We start from the raw sequence: 15,510 nt of genomic DNA, 5'->3' as shown, positions 1-15,510 counted from the left end.
TCTCAGAGATGTCTGGACGGATTTTCTTGAAATTTTCAGGGATGATAGAGAATGAAAATACCCCCAGGCGTTTTTTTCATTTTGTCAAAATTCACTTCCGCTCGTCAGATATGTCCGATTTCCGTTTTTTTCAAAAATATTTTGTCCCAGTCATATCTCAGAAACGGTAAGAGATTAAGACACCAAACTTATATGATTAATAGATCTTGAGGAGTAGGCAAAACCATTTGGGTTAAGAGCGTCAGCCGTCACTTCCGCTCGTCACAGGAAGTGATCAAAGAAGTCGAAATTTTCAACTTTTCTTTTTTGATTTTTTTCTTTCATCACATTGTTGCATCTTATTTGTAGATTCGAAATATGTTGGTCCCACCGGAAACAAAAACGTCAACTTCCGGCTATAAGCGAAAAACTGCATAATTTGAGTATTTTACTTTCCCATAAATATTTTTTATAGATAACGTAAATGAACTGATTTTTGAATATGTTATCAAGACTGCCAATATTTAGAGTAACGTCAAATATCTTTGTAAAATTCACTTCCGGTCGCGCGTTTAAATGTCTGCAAAATGAGAACTTGTCCGAGTGAGATCTCAGAAACTGTAAGAGATTTAGACACCAAACTTATAGGAGTATTAGACCTTGAGAAGTAGACAAAACCATTTGGGAAAAGAGCGTCAGTCGTCACTTCCGGTCGTCACAGGAAGTGATCAAAGAAATCAAAAATTTCAACTTTTCTCTTTTGGAATAAGACTTGCATCACATAATTGTATCTTTTTCACAGTTACGATATGTGTTGGTCGCATCGGAAACAAAAAGTGAAAACTTCCGGTTATAAGAGAAAAACTACATAATAGGGGTTTTGAATTTTCCCCAACATATCGCTTATAGATAGAGTTCTTCAAATGTGTTTTAAATATGTTATTAAGACTGCAGATGTCTAGAGTGACATGAAATATCTTATTAAAATTCACTTTCGGTCGCGTGTTTTCTTGTTCTCAAAATGGAAAGTTATTTCAGCGAGATCTCGGAACCGGCATGAAAGGAAGACACCAAACTTATAGGAGTAATAAAACTTCGTGAGAAGGCAAAACACATAGGGTTAAAAGCGTCAGCCGTCACTTCCGGTCGTCACAGGAAGTGATCGAAGAAATCGAAAATTTCAACTTTTCTTTTTAAAATTAAAACTTTCATCACTTTATTGCTTCCCTTTCGCTATTTTGAAATATGTTAGATTCCACCGGAAAAAAAAACTTTAAACTTCCGGTTTTAAGAGATAAACTACGTTATTTCGTGGTTTAACTTTCTCATAAATATCACTTATAGATAAGTATTTGAAATGTTTTTTACATATGCTGTAGATACTGCAAAAGTCAAGAGAAAATTCAGAGATTTTTATTCAGTTCACTTCCGGTCGTGTGTTTTCCTGTCCTCAGAATTTGAATTTGTTCTCACAATTGTTCGGCAACAGTAAAAGACTGAAGTCTAAAGCTTTCAGGACTTATAGTCAGTCATCAGTTCATTTGCTTCGTGTAAAAATCGTGTGTCGTCATTACTTTCGGTCGTGACAGGAAACGAAGCAAAAAAGTATTTTTTTAAGTTATTTTGTTTCTACATAAGTTTTAGGCTAATACCGACGTTGGAAAAGACATGTTGATGCAAACAGGAAGTAGTATAACGGAAGACCTTCTCATTACTAGTAATGAGTTTCTAGTATTCTTAATATTATTGTATAGACGAAATTTGGTAAAGGACTATGTCCGCTCCATTTCTCCAGAACAGCTTAAGATATGAAAGTTAACTTTGTCAGATATCATAGATAATGACTTGTAGATGTCACCATGAATATTCTTTCCGTCGTCATTACTTCCGGTCGTCACAGAAATTGGATTAAAAAGTCGATTTTTTCTATTTCTTCGTCTTTCTAACTTCTTTTTTCTGTAATATTCATAGGGTATGTAAAGGCCCCTCTTTGAAGATTTTACGTATTACCAGTTTCCTGATAGGATTAAGAAGGAATTAAATATCTTTAAATATCTTAGAATTTCCGAAAACGTAGGACCAACGTTTCTTAAACACTACAGAATATTGATTTTTCCCCCGTATATATAGTTTGCGAGGACTGCTCAGTGCTCATTTACGTAGGAACTGGTGTAGAGTTAAAACCTACTGGGTGATTGGGATAGGCCAGAAAAACCTTGCCGTTGCCATGGAAACGAGTTTATATTAAATAAAAACGGTTGTATATGATATGTGTGTGCATTTTATTCGCCCCTATTTTTGTCAACTGTAGAAGACATTGCCATCTTTACACCCCCCCTTTTTCTCTTTTTCGCTTTTATGTTTTGCATTCTTTATAAAATGACCTTGACTTTCATATCACAAGCAACTCTTCTTGACGTTTTTAAAATTATAAGCCTTAATTCTTTCTACAAAGTAATGCTAATTTACATGTTTATGTTCAAGATCCCCCCCCCCCCTTTCCTCGAAGCAACCAGGTAGAATACACAGATATAAAATTTACAACTTATAAGGAACTTCTTAAGAGTTTCATTAATAAAGTTCGGTTCCCCTGATGTGATTTGATATTTTACTACCATTCATTCTTCTTCTGTTTTGTCTTTAGAATTTATAATTATTTTATTTAGAATTAATTTATCTTTAGAAAGTAGTGATTGTCAGCTGCATTCATTAGCATTTCGCGTTTTCTTCTATATCTATTACTTGCATATTAATAATTTCATTAAATAATATTTAAAAGTATTAAAACTTCATTTCTATTAAATTTTATTCATTTGTAAATCCTTGGATCCGCTCCTGCAGGTGCGCGAAAGCCTCATCACTACTGTAAACAAATTATTCATCACGCCGAAAATGTTCATGATTCCGCTAAACTAAGAAAGCTTACACATAGTTTTTCATCTCATAAACAACCATCAGCCCTGTCCAATGCAGAAATGCTCGAATTGAAGGGGAAAATTCAGGAATTGTTTTGCGTCAACCATGTTTTGACGTGAACCTTACACCGCATTCTGTTATATTCTTAATATTATTGTATAGACGAAATTTGGTAAAGGACTATGTCCGCTCCATTTCTCCAGAACAGCTTAAGATATGAAAGTTAACTTTGTCAGATATCATAGATAATGACTTGTAGATGTCACCATGAATATTCTTTCCGTCGTCATTACTTCCGGTCGTCACAGAAATTGGATTAAAAAGTCGATTTTTTCTATTTCTTCGTCTTTCTAACTTCTTTTTTCTGTAATATTCATAGGGTATGTAAAGGCCCCTCTTTGAAGATTTTACGTATTACCAGTTTCCTGATAGGATTAAGAAGGAATTAAATATCTTTAAATATCTTAGAATTTCCGAAAACGTAGGACCAACGTTTCTTAAACACTACAGAATATTGATTTTTCCCCCGTATATATAGTTTGCGAGGACTGCTCAGTGCTCATTTACGTAGGAACTGGTGTAGAGTTAAAACCTACTGGGTGATTGGGATAGGCCAGAAAAACCTTGCCGTTGCCATGGAAACGAGTTTATATTAAATAAAAACGGTTGTATATGATATGTGTGTGCATTTTATTCGCCCCTATTTTTGTCAACTGTAGAAGACATTGCCATCTTTACACCCCCCCCCCTTTTTCTCTTTTTCGCTTTTATGTTTTGCATTCTTTATAAAATGACCTTGACTTTCATATCACAAGCAACTCTTCTTGACGTTTTTAAAATTATAAGCCTTAATTCTTTCTACAAAGTAATGCTAATTTACATGTTTATGTTCAAGACCCCCCCCTTTCCTCGAAGCAACCAGGTAGAATACACAGATATAAAATTTACAACTTATAAGGAACTTCTTAAGAGTTTCATTAATAAAGTTCGGTTCCCCTGATGTGATTTGATATTTTACTACCATTCATTCTTCTTCTGTTTTGTCTTTAGAATTTATAATTATTTTATTTAGAATTAATTTATCTTTAGAAAGTAGTGATTGTCAGCTGCATTCATTAGCATTTCGCGTTTTCTTCTATATCTATTACTTGCATATTAATAATTTCATTAAATAATATTTAAAAGTATTAAAACTTCATTTCTATTAAATTTTATTCATTTGTAAATCCTTGGATCCGCTCCTGCAGGTGCGCGAAAGCCTCATCACTACTGTAAACAAATTATTCATCACGCCGAAAATGTTCATGATTCCGCTAAACTAAGAAAGCTTACACATAGTTTTTCATCTCATAAACAACCATCAGCCCTGTCCAATGCAGAAATGCTCGAATTGAAGGGGAAAATTCAGGAATTGTTTTGCGTCAACCATGTTTTGACGTGAACCTTACACCGCATTCTGTTATTAAGTCTTCCGTTCACAACGGAAGACTTATAGTGATTGTATTGTTTCTTTTTATTAAGTCTTCCGTTCACAACGGAAGACTTATAGTGATTGTATTGTTTCTTTTTATTATTATTATTATTATTATTATTATTATTCCTCCCAAATTTTGTGAGCGCGATTACTCAGAGATGGTTGGATAGATTTTCACAATTTTTCACATGATAGTAGGCTGATATATGAAGTTTATATAAAATTCCGCTTTTTGAAAAATTCACTTCCGGTCCGAAGTTACGGCCGAATTTCCAATTTTTAAATGGACTTTTGTCCGGAATTTTTCTCGGAAACGGTTTGAGGTAAAGATGTGAAATTTACAGGGGTATTAGATCATGACATTCTCTTTGTTTCGAAGTTGCTTTCGTGTGTTTCCGGTACTTCCTGTCCGAACCGGAAGTGAACTTGTGTTTGGTCAATTTTCAACTTTTTTGTTTTTTAATATTTTTTCAAGATATTATTATGTATAACAGAGGTTATTCTACAAATACTAAATATATAATTTGTTTTGAAATCAGATTCCACATTTTGCAGATTTTCGGTACCCTCATTTTCCCTATTTACCTAGTGTGTAGACAATGGGCAAAGAAAGATAACTCTGACTTGTAAGTGAGAATAGAACTTTCGAGATAAAGGCGGAAATAGTATCGATGACGTCAGAGACATATACACTCTCCATATCAAAATATTTAGACGTTCTATATTCACTCTTCAAAATTTAAGAGTACGTTGGTTACCGCTTCCAGTGCATGTAAAGTTTGAAGGTGTCAGTGTAGTGTAAGTCTGTATTGACAGTTAAATGATTTACACATGAATATATCTAAAAAAAATTAATATATATGCTAGGTACCTAATTCAAGTAAATATATTATAAGCACTAAATATACATTTATAGTGATGAACAGGCATGCAGTTTTATCTATTTCGTATATTAAGTCCAGAATATGATAGTTATAAGCCTTCTATAATGCAGACGATTTATTATTCTCTATGATTTGAATGCGAAATTATCCCGATTTCCGAGTTTTACTTTCGATATTAAAAAATATTACATACACTCAAAAAAGGAATTAAGCGATAGAAAATTGTAATACAGTACTGTTTTTAAGCCTTTATAAATAAATTGATATCTGCCACTGAAAAGAAAGAAAATCAATCTATAGATTAGATTTGGTTATTACATGTATATTTGATAAAGGGTTAAATTATTTATGACACATGATCTATATTCTATATACCCAAGGAATTATAAAAGATGTGAAAAGGCGATTCTTGGATTCTTGTGAAATACTCAAAGAGTTAAAGAGTGTGTGAAATAATGGTACGCTATATGTTTCTTTTGAAAAAAAAAAACATGATAAAAAAATTGTACAGGTCTGTTGATATGTGGGATAAGTATATCTGAATGAACACAATTTTATGCAATGATATATAATCATGTACATGCAACTGACGTCCGTACTTTTCCTTATAATTCGTAAAACATAAAATTATCTAATTCCTTTGAAGCCCCCCCCCCCCCCCGTCTTGATTAATATTTGGAGACGTTCGTGCAGCTAGGCATTTGAATTATATATTCGTTTTAGATTTAAATCTGGAACATGTGAATAACATTACCGTTTACATGTATACAGAATTTCATATTCTATAGTTATGAAATGTTCAATTTACATGTGAGAGAGAGAGAGAGAGAGAGAGGAGAGATTCCTTCTTAATCCCGATCCAGACCAAAAATTAGTTCTATATCGGTCACACCCATTCTTTATTAGATGTTTTCTGATTTCATAGTCATGATCTCATCCTGTGTATTTTTCAGCTTAAAAAGTATCACACGAAGTGCACGTGTGTTGACCTGTCAATCAAAATCACTTGACGCTGTATGCACTGCAATTAAGTAGCCTGAGTTCGAAATGATCTTGAAGTATGATCTTTAAGTAAATTTGATGCAATAAACTTGTGAAAGAATAGAATAAAATAAAAAATAAAATATCTCGGTATTATGAACTTCGATTGTGGGACGTGGAGACCGATCCTTTGGATGAGATCGTATAAATCGAGGTCCCTTGTCGCAGAAGGTGCTGGCATAAAAAAGATTCCTCACTGCTCAATTGCGATAAGTGCCAAAGTATAGGACAAAAATTTGCAGTCTCCACCGGCGAGTGGTGGCATCTCCATGTGAGTGAAAAATTCTGGAGAGAGACGTTAAACAACATACGTATAATCAATCAATCAATCGATTGCTGAAGAATTACTGTAATTGAATAATCTGTCTTATAGGTATGCTGTCAAATCTTGATATTATAACTTTACAAAACTCAGTGACTTTACGTTTAATGTGATACTAACTTAATTCATTATATTTTTTATAACACCATCACAATTATGCCGAAACATATACACAGTGAAGTTTATGATAGTACGGTGTTCGTTTGTCTGTTTGTTTGTCTTAGAAATGATTGCAAACATTTTTTTTTAAAAAATGCAAATGATAAACATATATCTCTTATAGGTGCAAAATGTATTATACAAGATTGATAATGAAAATCAAAGTACCTTAAGTAATGAAAGGACTTTTTTCCAGTTATTTCTTTCTTTCACAGAAAATATGATATGTATGTTTTTTACACAGAAAAAAGCAAATTCTTACAGATTTAGAAGAACGGAAGACTTTTTTGTTGCCATGGCAACAAGAGTCTAGTTATTATTATTATTATTATTATTATTCCTCCCAAATTTTGTGAGCGCGATTACTCAGAGATGGTTGGATAGATTTTCACAATTTTTCACATGATAGTAGGCTGATATATGAAGTTTATATAAAATTCCGTTTTTTGAAAAATTCACTTCCGGTCCGAAGTTACGGCCGAATTTCCACTTTTTCAATGCACTTTTGTCCGGAATTTTTCTCGGAAACGGTTTGAGGTAAAGATGTGAAATTTACAGGAGTATTAGATCATGACATTCTCTTTGTTTCGAAGTTGTTTTCGTGTATTTCCGGTACTTCCTGTCCGAACCGGAAGTGAACTTGTGTTTGGTCAATTTTCAACTTTTTTGTTTTTTAATATTTTTTCAAGATATTATTATGTATAACAGAGGTTATTCTACAAATATTAAATATATAATTTGTTTTGAAATCAGATTCCACATTTTGCAGATTTTCGGTACCCTCATTTTCCCTATTTACCTAGTGTGTAAACAATGGGCAAAGAAAGATAACTCTGACTTGTAAGTGAAAATAGAACTTTCGAGATAAAGGCGGAAATACTATCGATGACGTAAGAGACATATACACTCTCCATATCAAAATATTTAGACGTTCCATATTCACTCTTCTAAATATAAGAGTACGTTGGTTACCACTTCCAATGCATGTATAGTTTAAAGTTGCCAGTGTAGTGTAAGTCTGTATTGACAGTTAATTTATTTACACATGAATATATCTAAAAAAAAAATTAATATATATGCTAGGTACCTAATTCAAGTAAATATATTATAAGCACTGAGTATACATTTATAGTGATGGACAGGAATGCAGTTTTATCTATCTCGTATAGTAAGTTCAGAATACGATAGTTATAAGCCTTCCATAATGCAGACGATTTATTATTCTCTATGATTTGAATGCGAAATTATCCCGATTTCCGAGTTTTATTTTCGATATTAAAAAAAATATTACATACACTCAAAAAGGAATTGAGCGATAGAAAATTGTAATACAGTACTGTTTTAAAGCCTTTATAAATAAATTGATATCTGCCACTTAAAAGAAAGAAAATCAATATGTAGATTAGATTTTGTTATTACATGTAAATTTGATAAAAAGTTAAATTATTTATGACACATGATCTATATTCTATATACCCAAGGAATTATAAAAGATGTGAAAAGACGATTCTTGGGCATGGATTCTTGTGAAATACTCAAAGAGTTAAAAAAAATATGTGAAAACGCGATTCTGTGTGAAATAATGGTACGCTATATGTTTCTTTTGAAAAAAAAAACATGAAAAAAAAATTGCACAGGTCTGTTGATATGTGGGATAAGTATACCTGAATGAACACAATTTTATGCAATGATATATAATTATGTACATGCAACTGACGTCCATACTTTTCCTTATAATTCATAAAACATAAAACTATCTAATTCTTTTGAAGACTCCCCCCCCCCCACCCCACCCCCGTCTTGATTAATATTTGGAGACGTTCGTGCAGCTAGGCATTTGTATTATATATTCGTTTTAGATTTAAATCTGGAACATGTGAATATAATTACCATTTACATGTATACAGAATTTCATGTTCTATAATGGTAGATTTGTCATTATGAAATGTTCAATTTACGTCTGAAAGAGAGAGGGGGGAGAGAGAGAGATTCCCTCTTAATCCCGATCCTCCTATCCATTTACATAGAGCAAAAATTAGTTCTATATCGGTCACACCCATTCTTAATTAAATGTTTTCTGATTTCATAGTCAGTCATGGTCACATCCTGTATATTTTTCAGCTTAAAAAGTATCACACGAAGTGCACCTGTGTTGATCTGTCAATCAAAATCACTTGACGCTGTATGCACTGCAATTACGTAGACTGAGTTCGAAATGATCTTGAAGTATGATCTTAAGTAAATCTGATGCAACAAACTTGTGAAAAAATAGAATAAAATAAAAAATAAAATATCTCGGTATTATGAACTTCGATTGTGGGACGTGGAGACCGGTCCTTTGGATGAGATCGTATAAATCGAGGTCCCTTTTTGCAGAAGGTGCTGGCATAAAAAAGATTCCCCTCTGCTCAATTGCGATAAGTGCCAAAGTATGGGACAAAAATTTGCAGTCTCCACCGGCGAGTGGTGGCGTCTCCATGTGAGTGAAAAATTCTGGAGAGGGACGTTAAACAACATACGTATAATCAATCAATCGATTGCTGAAGAATTACTGTAATTGAATAATCTGTCTTATAGGTCTGCTGTCAAATCTTGATATTATAACTTTACAAAACTCAGATACTTTAGGTTAATGTGATACTAACTTAATTCATTATATTTTTTTATAACACCATACACAATTATGCCAAAACATACACACAGTGAAGTTTATGATAGTACGGTGTTCGTCTGTTTGTTTGTCTTAGAAACGATTGCAAACATTTTTTTTTTTTAATTGCTAATGATATATTACGTATATCTCTTATAGGTGCCAAATGCATTATACAAGATTGATAATGAAAATCAAAGTACCTTAAGTACTGAAAGGACTTTTTTTCCAGTTATTTTTTTCTTTCACAGTAAATATGATATGTATGTTTTTTACACAGAAAAAAGCAAATTCTTACAGATTTAGAAGAACGGAAGACTTTTTTGTTGCCATGGCAACAAGAGTCTAGTATTCTTAATATTATTGTATAGACGAAATTTGGTAAAGGACTATGTCCGCTCCATTTCTCCAGAACAGCTTAAGATATGAAAGTTAACTTTGTCAGATATCATAGATAATGACTTGTAGATGTCACCATGAATATTCTTTCCGTCGTCATTACTTCCGGTCGTCACAGAAATTGGATTAAAAAGTCGATTTTTTCTATTTCTTCGTCTTTCTAACTTCTTTTTTCTGTAATATTCATAGGGTATGTAAAGGCCCCTCTTTGAAGATTTTACGTATTACCAGTTTCCTGATAGGATTAAGAAGGAATTAAATATCTTTAAATATCTTAGAATTTCCGAAAACGTAGGACCAACGTTTCTTAAACACTACAGAATATTGATTTTTCCCCCGTATATATAGTTTGCGAGGACTGCTCAGTGCTCATTTACGTAGGAACTGGTGTAGAGTTAAAACCTACTGGGTGATTGGGATAGGCCAGAAAAACCTTGCCGTTGCCATGGAAACGAGTTTATATTAAATAAAAACGGTTGTATATGATATGTGTGTGCATTTTATTCGCCCCTATTTTTGTCAACTGTAGAAGACATTGCCATCTTTACACCCCCCCCCCTTTTTCTCTTTTTCGCTTTTATGTTTTGCATTCTTTATAAAATGACCTTGACTTTCATATCACAAGCAACTCTTCTTGACGTTTTTAAAATTATAAGCCTTAATTCTTTCTACAAAGTAATGATAATTTACATGTTTATGTTCAAGACCCCCCCCCTTTCCTCGAAGCAACCAGGTAGAATACACAGATATAAAATTTACAACTTATAAGGAACTTCTTAAGAGTTTCATTAATAAAGTTCGGTTCCCCTGATGTGATTTGATATTTTACTACCATTCATTCTTCTTCTGTTTTGTCTTTAGAATTTATAATTATTTTATTTAGAATTAATTTATCTTTAGAAAGTAGTGATTGTCAGCTGCATTCATTAGCATTTCGCGTTTTCTTCTATATCTATTACTTGCATATTAATAATTTCATTAAATAATATTTAAAAGTATTAAAACTTCATTTCTATTAAATTTTATTCATTTGTAAATCCTTGGATCCGCTCCTGCAGGTGCGCGAAAGCCTCATCACTACTGTAAACAAATTATTCATCACGCCGAAAATGTTCATGATTCCGCTAAACTAAGAAAGCTTACACATAGTTTTTCATCTCATAAACAACCATCAGCCCTGTCCAATGCAGAAATGCTCGAATTGAAGGGGAAAATTCAGGAATTGTTTTGCGTCAACCATGTTTTGACGTGAACCTTACACCGCATTCTGTTATTAAGTCTTCCGTTCACAACGGAAGACTTATAGTGATTGTATTGTTTCTTTTTATTATTATTATTATTATTATTATTATTCCTCCCAAATTTTGTGAGCGCGATTACTCAGAGATGGTTGGATAGATTTTCACAATTTTTCACATGATAGTAGGCTGATATATGAAGTTTATATAAAATTCCGTTTTTTGAAAAATTCACTTCCGGTCCGAAGTTACGGCCGAATTTCCACTTTTTCAATGCACTTTTGTCCGGAATTTTTCTCGGAAACGGTTTGAGGTAAAGATGTGAAATTTACAGGAGTATTAGATCATGACATTCTCTTTGTTTCGAAGTTGTTTTCGTGTATTTCCGGTACTTCCTGTCCGAACCGGAAGTGAACTTGTGTTTGGTCAATTTTCAACTTTTTTGTTTTTTAATATTTTTTCAAGATATTATTATGTATAACAGAGGTTATTCTACAAATATTAAATATATAATTTGTTTTGAAATCAGATTCCACATTTTGCAGATTTTCGGTACCCTCATTTTCCCTATTTACCTAGTGTGTAAACAATGGGCAAAGAAAGATAACTCTGACTTGTAAGTGAAAATAGAACTTTCGAGATAAAGGCGGAAATACTATCGATGACGTAAGAGACATATACACTCTCCATATCAAAATATTTAGACGTTCCATATTCACTCTTCTAAATATAAGAGTACGTTGGTTACCACTTCCAATGCATGTATAGTTTAAAGTTGCCAGTGTAGTGTAAGTCTGTATTGACAGTTAATTTATTTACACATGAATATATCTAAAAAAAAAAAATTAATATATATGCTAGGTACCTAATTCAAGTAAATATATTATAAGCACTGAGTATACATTTATAGTGATGGACAGGAATGCAGTTTTATCTATCTCGTATAGTAAGTTCAGAATACGATAGTTATAAGCCTTCCATAATGCAGACGATTTATTATTCTCTATGATTTGAATGCGAAATTATCCTGATTTCCGAGTTTTATTTTCGATATTAAAAAAAATATTACATACACTCAAAAAGGAATTGAGCGATAGAAAATTGTAATACAGTACTGTTTTAAAGCCTTTATAAATAAATTGATATCTGCCACTTAAAAGAAAGAAAATCAATATGTAGATTAGATTTTGTTATTACATGTAAATTTGATAAAAAGTTAAATTATTTATGACACATGATCTATATTCTATATACCCAAGGAATTATAAAAGATGTGAAAAGACGATTCTTGGGCATGGATTCTTGTGAAATACTCAAAGAGTTAAAAAAAATATGTGAAAACGCGATTCTGTGTGAAATAATGGTACGCTATATGTTTCTTTTGAAAAAAAAAACATGAAAAAAAAATTGCACAGGTCTGTTGATATGTGGGATAAGTATACCTGAATGAACACAATTTTATGCAATGATATATAATTATGTACATGCAACTGACGTCCATACTTTTCCTTATAATTCATAAAACATAAAACTATCTAATTCTTTTGAAGACTCCCCCCCCCCCCCCCACCCCACCCCCGTCTTGATTAATATTTGGAGACGTTCGTGCAGCTAGGCATTTGTATTATATATTCGTTTTAGATTTAAATCTGGAACATGTGAATATAATTACCATTTACATGTATACAGAATTTCATGTTCTATAATGGTAGATTTGTCATTATGAAATGTTCAATTTACGTCTGAAAGAGAGAGGGGGGAGAGAGAGAGATTCCCTCTTAATCCCGATCCTCCTATCCATTTACATAGAGCAAAAATTAGTTCTATATCGGTCACACCCATTCTTAATTAAATGTTTTCTGATTTCATAGTCAGTCATGGTCACATCCTGTATATTTTTCAGCTTAAAAAGTATCACACGAAGTGCACCTGTGTTGATCTGTCAATCAAAATCACTTGACGCTGTATGCACTGCAATTACGTAGACTGAGTTCGAAATGATCTTGAAGTATGATCTTAAGTAAATCTGATGCAACAAACTTGTGAAAAAATAGAATAAAATAAAAAATAAAATATCTCGGTATTATGAACTTCGATTGTGGGACGTGGAGACCGGTCCTTTGGATGAGATCGTATAAATCGAGGTCCCTTTTTGCAGAAGGTGCTGGCATAAAAAAGATTCCCCTCTGCTCAATTGCGATAAGTGCCAAAGTATGGGACAAAAATTTGCAGTCTCCACCGGCGAGTGGTGGCGTCTCCATGTGAGTGAAAAATTCTGGAGAGGGACGTTAAACAACATACGTATAATCAATCAATCGATTGCTGAAGAATTACTGTAATTGAATAATCTGTCTTATAGGTCTGCTGTCAAATCTTGATATTATAACTTTACAAAACTCAGATACTTTAGGTTAATGTGATACTAACTTAATTCATTATATTTTTTTATAACACCATACACAATTATGCCAAAACATACACACAGTGAAGTTTATGATAGTACGGTGTTCGTCTGTTTGTTTGTCTTAGAAACGATTGCAAACATTTTTTTTTTTTAATTGCTAATGATATATTACGTATATCTCTTATAGGTGCCAAATGCATTATACAAGATTGATAATGAAAATCAAAGTACCTTAAGTACTGAAAGGACTTTTTTTCCAGTTATTTTTTTCTTTCACAGTAAATATGATATGTATGTTTTTTACACAGAAAAAAGCAAATTCTTACAGATTTAGAAAAACGGAAGACTTTTTTGTTGCCATGGCAACAAGAGTCTAGTATTCTTAATATTATTGTATAGACGAAATTTGGTAAAGGACTATGTCCGCTCCATTTCTCCAGAACAGCTTAAGATATGAAAGTTAACTTTGTCAGATATCATAGATAATGACTTGTAGATGTCACCATGAATATTCTTTCCGTCGTCATTACTTCCGGTCGTCACAGAAATTGGATTAAAAAGTCGATTTTTTCTATTTCTTCGTCTTTCTAACTTCTTTTTTCTGTAATATTCATAGGGTATGTAAAGGCCCCTCTTTGAAGATTTTACGTATTACCAGTTTCCTGATAGGATTAAGAAGGAATTAAATATCTTTAAATATCTTAGAATTTCCGAAAACGTAGGACCAACGTTTCTTAAACACTACAGAATATTGATTTTTCCCCCGTATATATAGTTTGCGAGGACTGCTCAGTGCTCATTTACGTAGGAACTGGTGTAGAGTTAAAACCTACTGGGTGATTGGGATAGGCCAGAAAAACCTTGCCGTTGCCATGGAAACGAGTTTATATTAAATAAAAACGGTTGTATATGATATGTGTGTGCATTTTATTCGCCCCTATTTTTGTCAACTGTAGAAGACATTGCCATCTTTACACCCCACCCCTTTTTCTCTTTTTCGCTTTTATGTTTTGCATTCTTTATAAAATGACCTTGACTTTCATATCACAAGCAACTCTTCTTGACGTTTTTAAAATTATAAGCCTTAATTCTTTCTACAAAGTAATGATAATTTACATGTTTATGTTCAAGACCCCCCCCCTTTCCTCGAAGCAACCAGGTAGAATACACAGATATAAAATTTACAACTTATAAGGAACTTCTTAAGAGTTTCATTAATAAAGTTCGGTTCCCCTGATGTGATTTGATATTTTACTACCATTCATTCTTCTTCTGTTTTGTCCTTAGAATTTATAATTATTTTATTTAGAATTAATTTATCTTTAGAAAGTAGTGATTGTCAGCTGCATTCATTAGCATTTCGCGTTTTCTTCTATATCTATTACTTGCATATTAATAATTTCATTAAATAATATTTAAAAGTATTAAAACTTCATTTCTATTAAATTTTATTCATTTGTAAATCCTTGGATCCGCTCCTGCAGGTGCGCGAAAGCCTCATCACTACTGTAAACAAATTATTCATCACGCCGAAAATGTTCATGATTCCGCTAAACTAAGAAAGCTTACACATAGTTTTTCATCTCATAAACAACCATCAGCCCTGTCCAATGCAGAAATGCTCGAATTGAAGGGGAAAATTCAGGAATTGTTTTGCGTCAACCATGTTTTGACGTGAACCTTACACCGCATTCTGTTATTAAGGTCTTCCGTTTCAGTCGGAAGACCTTATAGTGATTCTACTGTTTTTTCTTTTTATTAGATCTTCCGTTCAGAACGGAAGACCTATAGTGATTGTATTGTTTCTTTTTAAGTCTTCCGTTCACAACGGAAGACTTATAGTGATTGTATTGTTTCTTTTTATTATTAAGTCTTCCGTTCAAAACGGAAGACTTATAGTGATTGTATTGTTTCTTTTTATTATTAAGTCTTCCGTTCACAACGGAAGACTTATAGTGTTTGTATTGTTTCTTTTTATTATTAAGTCTTCCGTTCACAACGGAAGACTTATAGTGATTGTATTGTTTCTTTTTATTAAGTCTTC

At 32.6% G+C, this 15,510-nt stretch overlaps 1 long non-coding RNA gene across 1 annotated transcript in view; it reads left to right on the top strand.

The window, feature by feature from the left end:
• LOC133195709 (uncharacterized) overlaps positions 1–15,510 on the top strand; it is a 94,820-nt gene that overhangs the window by 34,509 nt on the left and 44,801 nt on the right. The window lies entirely within an intron of this gene.

Source organism: Saccostrea echinata, unplaced genomic scaffold, assembly GCF_033153115.1.
Source record: "Saccostrea echinata isolate AGI-Se365-2 ecotype Australia unplaced genomic scaffold, CSIRO_AGI_Sech_v1 ptg000029l, whole genome shotgun sequence".
NCBI classification, from domain to species: domain Eukaryota; kingdom Metazoa; phylum Mollusca; class Bivalvia; order Ostreida; family Ostreidae; genus Saccostrea; species Saccostrea echinata.
This window is presented reverse-complemented; position numbering and strand designations above follow the sequence as displayed.